Source organism: Stigmatopora argus, chromosome 17 (genome assembly GCF_051989625.1).
Source record: "Stigmatopora argus isolate UIUO_Sarg chromosome 17, RoL_Sarg_1.0, whole genome shotgun sequence".
Lineage (NCBI taxonomy): Eukaryota > Metazoa > Chordata > Actinopteri > Syngnathiformes > Syngnathidae > Stigmatopora > Stigmatopora argus.
The window spans coordinates 4,719,259-4,728,667 of NC_135403.1; positions in this window are offsets into that span (position 1 = coordinate 4,719,259).

Sequence of the window (9,409 nt, forward strand, 5' to 3'; positions counted from 1 at the left end):
TGAGTTTGCAGGGAAAAACATGTTTTATAACATCTATTCTTCTCACAAGATATATTGATGTTGTTCACAAAATAAAATAAAAATCTATTTTTTGTTTCTTTAGTTTTGTTCTGACATGAAAAAAGTCCACAGAAAGATACCATATAAGAGGAAAACAAAATTATTATGTATTTTTTTTCTCCCGTGTTCAATAATGTGAAGACAAGTTTGCCTACTTACAAAGAAAGTCAGCCATTCAGGGTAATACGGTTCATTCTGAGGCAATGTTCCCTCTAAGCTGCGCGCGTGCACAATTGTGCACTACTCTCGTCTTCTCTGCGCACAGCAAATCATATGGAGCGCACAAAATAAAATCCCAATTTTATTTTTATTTTTTTTAGCTGTGAGGACGACGCGCGAACCACTCATCCACCGGGCCGCCCATTCATAGATATTAATCATTAAATTTTATTATTACTAAACCATTCATGTGTAGTAGACATGCACCTGCTTATGGCAGGTGTTATACTGGTGTGTGCCCATAGGGAGCAATGATGATTTTGCTCACACCGGTACACAGTGTGCTCAGAGAGGTTGTCTTTCTGCCCAGACAAACAAAAAATTAGAGGGAACATTGTTCTGATGGTATTAAAAATTCACTCCTGGATGATGCTGTCCATAAAAACTCATTCCTCTCCATCATTCACTTGAACAGACATTGAGGCGAGGCCTAAACCTAAAGCCAAGTGATAATGTAAGAAAAGAATTCCTGCTGGAACTGAGCTGGACAGTACAGGCTGTACAATGTGTTTGCATAGAGTTACTCACAACCCTATTGTACTAGTGTACGCTGTGTCTTTGTGTGTTTATGCATGTTGCGAAAGAGGCCAGGGAATAAAACAGAGCTCCTTTTCTCTGTATATTGTTGCGTGACTCAAACAAAAAACACTCAAGTTATTTATGGTCATCTAGAATCAACATTGGCCAAATCCACCTATCAACTCCATAATGGACACGCTGGCTGGCTCAGGTCAAAATAACACCAACCCGCAATGGGACCCAGTATGTATGGATCTCTATGCCGTCTGTGTGTATGAGCCTGGCCACAATTTATTTATGTGTGCTGGTGCATGAGTGCACGCTGTGTGTTTTTGGAATAGCGTATACCCGGGGAACTTTAATCAAAGGCACAGTGCGGAGACACGGGGGCCATGTCGTTCTTCCTCAGATAAAACTGTATGTTAGCATGCCAGTCACATTTCTCATCTGAAAGCCACTTCCTCACACCTCCGATGGCACACTGTTACACACAACTGTGATGGCGGCTCCACTTGAGTAGGGTGACGTGGGAGGCTGGCAATATATATGGATAGGGGAACATAAAATGGACTGAACTGTTCATTAAAAAAACATTATATTTTTTTTGTGTTGCTTCTTTTAAGGTGCCTGTGAAGGAGTAATACATAAATTTCTATTCAACTCAATGTTCAAGTGTTATTGGAGAGATATTTAAAAGACAATATTGGTATTGTTTACTCTTTCCTTGGAAAATATTCCATGGCACTATATTTACATGCAATTCCAATCAAATAAGACTGCAATTCTGAAGATAATCTTTGGATCGTTGTCAAGTGAGTTTTAATTTCGCAATATGTAGTTTTCTTTTGAGTGCATAGTAGCAACTGAATTCCCTTACAATATAAATAATAATGATTAAGTGTACTGTGTAAAAGGGTCATCATAAAATAATGTGAAATGGATTATAATTATGAAAAATGCTTTTGCAATTTAAGTTAATATGTGGGAGACTTTTGTGGCATAATTATGCTCTTTGTATCCAGTAGATGGCAGTACAAGTCTTTGCTCCACTGGATACAACAATATTATGTTGTCCGTTGTCATTCACGATATTTTTATTTTTGACATTCTGGGTCAAATATTAAAATAATGGCAAATAATTAATTAAATAATAAAATCTTAAAAAGCAATAATAGGAATGTACTCATTTTCCATGATCCAAAAGACAACACATTAACAATTGTATGCAAATGCAACCAAATAATGTTTCAAAACATTATTATGAATGACAGTCTTTGCTAAAATGATGAATATATTTAAATTCCTGGTAATTTTCATTAAACAGGAAAGGATGCCTCTTTGTTTTAGTATCAACATAGTGTTTACATTTTAAAATGAGTACAAATACTACCAAGGCTACCCCTGCAAAGTAATGGTCTAAAATGAATGGCACGTGTCAGCAAACTCAGATTAAAGTCAGAGATTGTAGCCTATCATTCTTCACCAGTGCATTTACCCATAAATCCTCTCTGTCTCCAACATATCTGAAGATTCCCTGTGCAGGAGACAAGGTGAGCCTCCTGCCTTTACCTCTGGAATGAATTTCCACCTATCCTTCGTGATTTTGTGTGTGTGGAGGTTTGCTTCCCGCATGTGTGTGTGGTTTGTGATTATACGTACTAGCGGCTGGTTGAAAGGAAGTAAAATACAGTGACAGCTTCATTTCCAAAGCTGAGTTCACATAAATGAGGGATTAAGGGAAGCAGGAAGATTCAGGGCTCACCTCGGCCCTACAACGGCTTCCTCTTTTTCTGTCCATCTTTATCCTCTTTTTTTATTTTTTTAACCCTATTTTTCCTATAGATATAGTGCAAACCAAGGATAGTATCGAAACACATAAACCAGTGAGGGGAAGGGGTGGCTGGAGGGGAGGGTCTCTTGGGTTTGTGCGGTGTACATCATGATGATGATGGCGACCAGGTTAGTGGAATGAAATTAGGGGTTAGGGTGTGTCTGGTGGGGAACATTAGGGAAATGAAAAAGGGGTGGACCGCTGCCGGCTTTCCAGACGCAGACTTGTTTGAATAAAGGCATAAAAAAGACAGGAGATAGAGGAGATGACAGGGTGAACGATAAAATGAGTGGTGCCATAATGAAAACAATCCTGTGCACCCTGAGATTACATGGGGAAGGAGATTGGAGAGGGGGATGGGGGGAGTTGAAATGGAAAGCATGGGGGAAAGTGGGATTAAGGGAGCAAGTGAAAAAAATTGAAAATGATGGCTACTTGTATATAAGACACTACAGCATGGGCAAAATAGATGGGATATTATTTACATATAGGAAGAGTGCATGGCCTTTGACTATGGACAAATATTTTATTAGCTTTGCATATTTATGGAAAAAAATAGAGAAAGAATAGGAGAAATGTATGAATGTTTCTAGTAAATTAAATATAATAGCTTTCCAAAGCACAAATTTCGATCATCAAATTCAAGGGAAAATACTATTTATGTTGGCATTATTATTAAAATCTGTACTAAAATATTTGTGAATACATTATTGGTCCATGTCAAATCTCTCTCCAAAGTTAGTGATATGGTTACTAGTCTTGTGCGGTATTATTTTATAGGTCAAAGCAGTCAATATTTTATCAAAGCTCGATAAAGATGATAAGGGAATGTGTTTATTTGCTGTATTCGTCAAAATACTGTTAAATTAAATTGCATCAAAGTCTAAACCTTTTTTTTAATCATTCAGAATTTTAACAGAACACATTTTCCAATAAATGTATTTTGTGTAGAGAGTAAAATTTTTGAAACTAACCGGTATGTTTGCAAAGCCGCATACATGAATGAAGTTTCTATGTTCATAAACTCATCTCATGAGAATTACTTACTGTGTCCATAGCTTTGCCTCAGGATAGAATTAATATATAAACGAGCAGAAGTGTATATTTGTAGGGGCAGTGGAGATCCGCACAGACAGAGATACACGCATATATTCCACACAGCCGGAATGACTCTTGCAGACTAATGTAATTAATAGCTTTTTATCCATGTAGAATTTGAAATGAAGATGTAAATTGTTCGTTTAACATAGCCATAGGACATGCAGGCTTCTGCTGTCAAAGTCAATTACAGACTCAGCATAGTTCCAGACTTTATGAAAACCTAATCAAGATGTGCTGTGTGTGTCTGAACATTGGCCTCCGAGCTTTTCCACATGCATGCGTATGGGTGTGTGTGGTACATTGTTTCTAAACAGTTTTTTGCTGATTTAAAAATATCTACACTACACATCTTCTCATTAGAGATAAGAGTTATTTCTGATTTAACTTCCTGTTTTGGAATAGCGTGATAATCGCTATAAAAATAACATTCCCAAGAGATTGATCAGTTTTTGCGTTATGGACTGAACTTTTTGAAAGGGTGGATTCTCCGTTGACGCATACAGTGGTAACTCAACATACGATCTTAATCCGTTCCGGGACTGAGTCCGTATGTCGAGCTTCTCGTAACTCGAGCGAACGTTTCCCATTGAAATGAACTAAAAACTAATTAATTCGTTCCAACCCTCTGAAAAAACACCAAAAACAGGATATTGGATTGGAAAAACATTTTTATTTGTTCTAATTCGCAATTAAATTGACAAAGTAATAAATAGCGAGTGGTTTAATAGTACTAAAATGTGTTTAATATAACTAAAATTGGGCGGATTTCGCAGAGGTTACAGAGAGGGACAGAAATTGAGGGGAGGTGGGGTATCTTTCCACGATAACGCACTCGTAACAGAACAAACAAATTTAAATCAACTTGGATTAATATATACAGACACACTCAAACATACGTTTAATGTTACTTTACACAAAACTGAATTCTAATAATGCAAAGCTCTGCCCCGTGCTCGTAGATATATTTTACACACGAAAGAGATGCGGCAAGACAGTGCCATGGCCACCTGGCTTGGTCGCATCTCGAAATTTTGATCGTATCTAGGGCGAATTATTCGATCGAAATTTTCATTGTATCTCGAGCATCTCGTAGGTAGAGCTGATCGTAGGTCGAGGTACCACTGTATTCTCTTCAAATATGTGTATGATAAATAAACGGGCGTCTAATTTTTTGCCGTTTAAAACAACAATTGTAGATGTCTTCCACCTGAAATATCTATATCATATTGGAGACGTGTAAGAATATTCAATGTAAATGTGGAAACCTACAGTGGGAACCCGAAGTTTATATACATGATATAAAAAGCCATGTATGGTTCATGTTTGAATTAAATTTCTAGATGCATGAAAGTGCCAGATCATGTGCTTAAACAATTATGCAAGTATGAACACTACAGGGACGGCTGCAATACTGCTCAGGAAGCAGGCAGGTTCTGTGTCTCAGTTTGGAACATGCCTTAATCTAAATTACCCATATCAACCCAAGAACAAAAGCAGCTGACCTTATGAAGATGGTGGCGTTTTGTCATCCATGGTGAAATAAGTACTTTACAACATGACCAGAAAACCTGCAGAATTGTTAGAACTCCAAGGTGCCAGGAAGAAGCAATTACTCCAAAGATAATACTTTTAAAACCAGAAGTAATACTTTGCAATTGTACCAAAAGACAAAGAGCTGAATTTTTTAAGATTTTTTTTCCTGTCCGTCATAGCGGTGAGTTGAGTGGATTGAGCTCATCAATCTGAGTGGACAAGCTGGTTAGTCGTCTATTCTGTGTACCTCGTGATACAACATGCTCGTCATACAACATGCCCGTGTTACGACAAAAATTTCGATCGAATAATTCGCTCGCGATACAATTAAAATTTTGAGATGCGACGAAACCACGTAGCGATGACATGAGAGGCTGTTTATCGTTGTAGCGCACTGTCTTTTTTTTGCCAAATCTCTTTCGTGTATAACTACTATATCTACGAGGACTGAACGATTTATTCAGACTAGTTTCGACCAGGAAACACACAATGCGCATGCGCGGGCAAAAAGTGGGCTTTCTGGGTAATGAAGTATACTCGTGCACACAACACCAAAAGCCGATGGCACCCTTTCTCAGAATAAAACTTCATTACCCACAATCAATACGTGGGAAGCCCAGCTATTGCATTCCTGTTATTCTTTCTAAGGAAAGAAGGTCCCGCGATCGTTCTTTTAAGACTATTTCTCGTTGGCAAGTGGTCGTGCGTTATCCTATTGTGAGGACATTTGTGTGCATCATTTTCGGAATATTTTGAAGGCAATACAACAGCAAACAGTCCATCGATAGTGAACGTGAGGGTGGAGGCGTGGCAAACCGCAAACCCGGAAAACGAAGGTAACAAAAGACAAAACTAGAATTCAGTTTTGTGTAAAGTTACATTAAATGTATGTTTGAGTGTGTCTGTATATATTTATCCAAGTTAATTTAAATTTGTTTGTTCGTTTACGAGTGCGTTGTTGCCATGGATAAAGTCCCCCCGAACAGCCCACACCTCCACCTCTGTGTGTCATTGTCTCTCTCCTCCGCGAAATGTGTCTAATTTTACATCTATTAAACACATTTTATTACTATTAAACCACTCGTTATTTATTACTTTGTCAATATATGGCGAATTAGAAGAAATAAAACTTTTTTTCCAATCCAATAACCTGTTTTTGGTGTTTTTTCAGAGGGTTGGAACAAATTAATTTGTTTTCAATTCATTTCAATGGGAAACGTTCGCTCGAGTAAGAAAAGCTCGACATACGATCTCAGTCTCGGAACGGATTACGATCGTATGTCGAGGTACCACTGTACAAGCAAGTGACAAATAGCGTGTGGCTAATGAATAGTTCTTAACAATGACTTGGGAACCAACACAAAAAGTAAACCTTTACAAAGTCCTGATTTTAATAATTTCAGATGATGAATTATTAGTGTTTCAATTACTAAACTTACTTGTAGAGTCGAGGATCGTAAATGTAAGACATTTACCACCCAGTCTTTGTCCAAGATTCGATGTAAAGATGTTTCCATGTGGGGCTTTCTTCTGTCTCCCTTTTTCTCTTACTTATGTGGGGCATTTTATGGTGATTCTGACTCCAGATTGAACTTGTATAAAATGGAATCATTTTCTTCCGGACTTACTTCCTGCTCTGACCCACTTTCAATTTTGTATTCCAACTCGTCGCACGAAAAAGACAGTCTTCTCGTCTACTTTCTTGTTTTCCATTGAGTGCCACAGCCTTATCATCCCTAGCGTCATTGGTTTCTACAATGCAGAGGCACAACTTTACATGAATTGTTTTTATTGTCAATAAATAGTTATTGACCTGTGTGTCTTGAAAATTTATTTTTTAAATGTTCTTTGACAAGATTCCTCTAGTCTATAATTTAATTAGTGTGTAAATTAGTGTAGGATTTTATAAATGTGTGTTCCCTATGTTCTCGCCATAATCAGGATTCGACTCCTTCACCACTCCGCTACATACTCATGGAAAAATACAGAGAAAATAGATGCATGTCTTGCATTTAAACAGAAATTGAACTGTTAGACCATAATAAAATGTTAAAGAATTGTTTTTTTTTTTGCAAGTGTCAGAAAAACATCACTGATTTGGAAAAAAGGAGGGTGCAGCATCACGATTTTTTTAACGAGTGTGGGGATGTTTTTTTGTTTATTGCTGCTGGAGACACTGCTAGATTTTCAAACTACAGTAGATGGTCTAGTACTGATAATTTTGCTCATTCTAATAATTAAAACAAAAAGGACACTTGTCTCATGCCAGTTTAGACATAAGGTGTAGAAGTGAATCCGTTTCTAGTGTTTTTGAACACCTGCTTTCATCTGTGCATTTTCTTCAAAGTATTTTAGACTTATAACCTTCTTTGGCTGACATTATGGAGTCAGAAAGGTAGCCCACACACTGAAACCACATTCTCTAAAGCATTTTGTGAAACTGAAAAATCGCAGTAACCTTCCACACAACGTGCCACACTAGCCAACACTATAGCACAAATTCTGTTGACTGAACTGAAATGGTCAAAAATTTGCTAATCAAAGTAACACATGTAGGCGGATGTTTGCTTGTGTGGAAAGTCATGTATAAATGCCCAGCGTAGCCATTCATGCCCAATGATTTAGGACTTCCAAAACACATTTTCAACTCATTTGAATAATAATGGTCATAAAAAAAGCATTGCCTGAGGCACTGCAAGCATACATCAAGCGACAACAAATGCCTTCTGAAGTTGGTAAAAAGCCTGCAAACACGAAAACAATTAGGACCACCAATTTAATTTGCAAAGGCGATATGTTTGTGTGTTCCCGTATGCTTATTTGAATGAGTATGAAGAAACACTGTCTTGTTGTTTGGGCTGTCGTGATTGATTGACAAGGACCAGACACACAGTTCAAGGCTAGACAGTTTTTTTGTTCCATCTAGAGAAACATTAAAAGCACATTTTGCACATCCCGGCTTCCCTCAAATTTGACTTAATCACACCAGGTAGTTGATGACAAGACTCTACACAAAGATGGATCAAACGTAGCCAGCCACTTAAAACAGATGACCTCATGATTGCCTTACATCAAAACTAGCATGCAATTAGGAATAAGTAGTGTTCATCAAGCTGGTTTGGCTTTGTACAGAACCTTTCCATTGTTCAGTGCACTTAGCAATAACCATGATTGAAAGAGACAATTACAGTGCATTGTTTTAGTGCTCTGAAGAAAAAAAAATCATGGAGTGGTCTATACCTTAAACATGCCAATGACATTGTGAGCTGCTTAAAAATGTAACTTTGCTGTCTTCAACAAAGTCACATTAGAATGACACATTTGTAAGGCTATGTCTTCATTTTGATCTATAATTTGTGATGTGGAACTTCATCAGGCTGCAATTCCTTATTGAGTCCTGTTTACAACGTTGGTAGGTCATTTAGGTCTGGATCAATGTTCCCTCTAATTTTTTGTTTGTCTGGGCAGAAAGACAACCTCCCTGAGCACACTGAGTACCGGTGTGAGCATCATCATTGCTCGCTATGGGCACACACCAGTATCACACCTGCCATAAGCAGGTGTATGTCTACTACACATCAATGATTTAGTAATAATAAAATGTAATGATTAATATCTATGAATGGGCGGCCCGGCGGATGAGTGGTTCGCGCGTCGGCCTCACAGTTAAAAAAAAAAGAAATTGGGATTTTATTTTGTGCGCTCCATATGATTTGCTGTGCGCAGAGAAGACGAGAGTAGTGCGCAATTGCACACGCGCGCAGCTTAGAGGGAACATTGGTCTGGATGTGGCGCCGAGTAACCCAATTTGAACACAGAAAGAACGTTCAAGAAGTACTTTATATTTTGGGTATGTAATATAGTAATAGTAGTGTATTTTGGCCTCATTGACTTTTTGTAAATGGGTTCAATGTAGTGCTAATGAGCAGATTTATTCATTTTCTTTCAAGAGTACCAGGTTTTATTAGACTACAAGGTGAAAGGCACCCTAAAGGCAAATGAGTCTTAATTCATTGGTGGATAAAAATGATAATATTGTCAATTTAATCTGTTGTCAAAACTACACTTTAAATGTGTTTTGACTGTTAACCACTCGGCATCTCCTCAAGTTCAAGTTGCATTCACATATTTCATAATATAATGTTA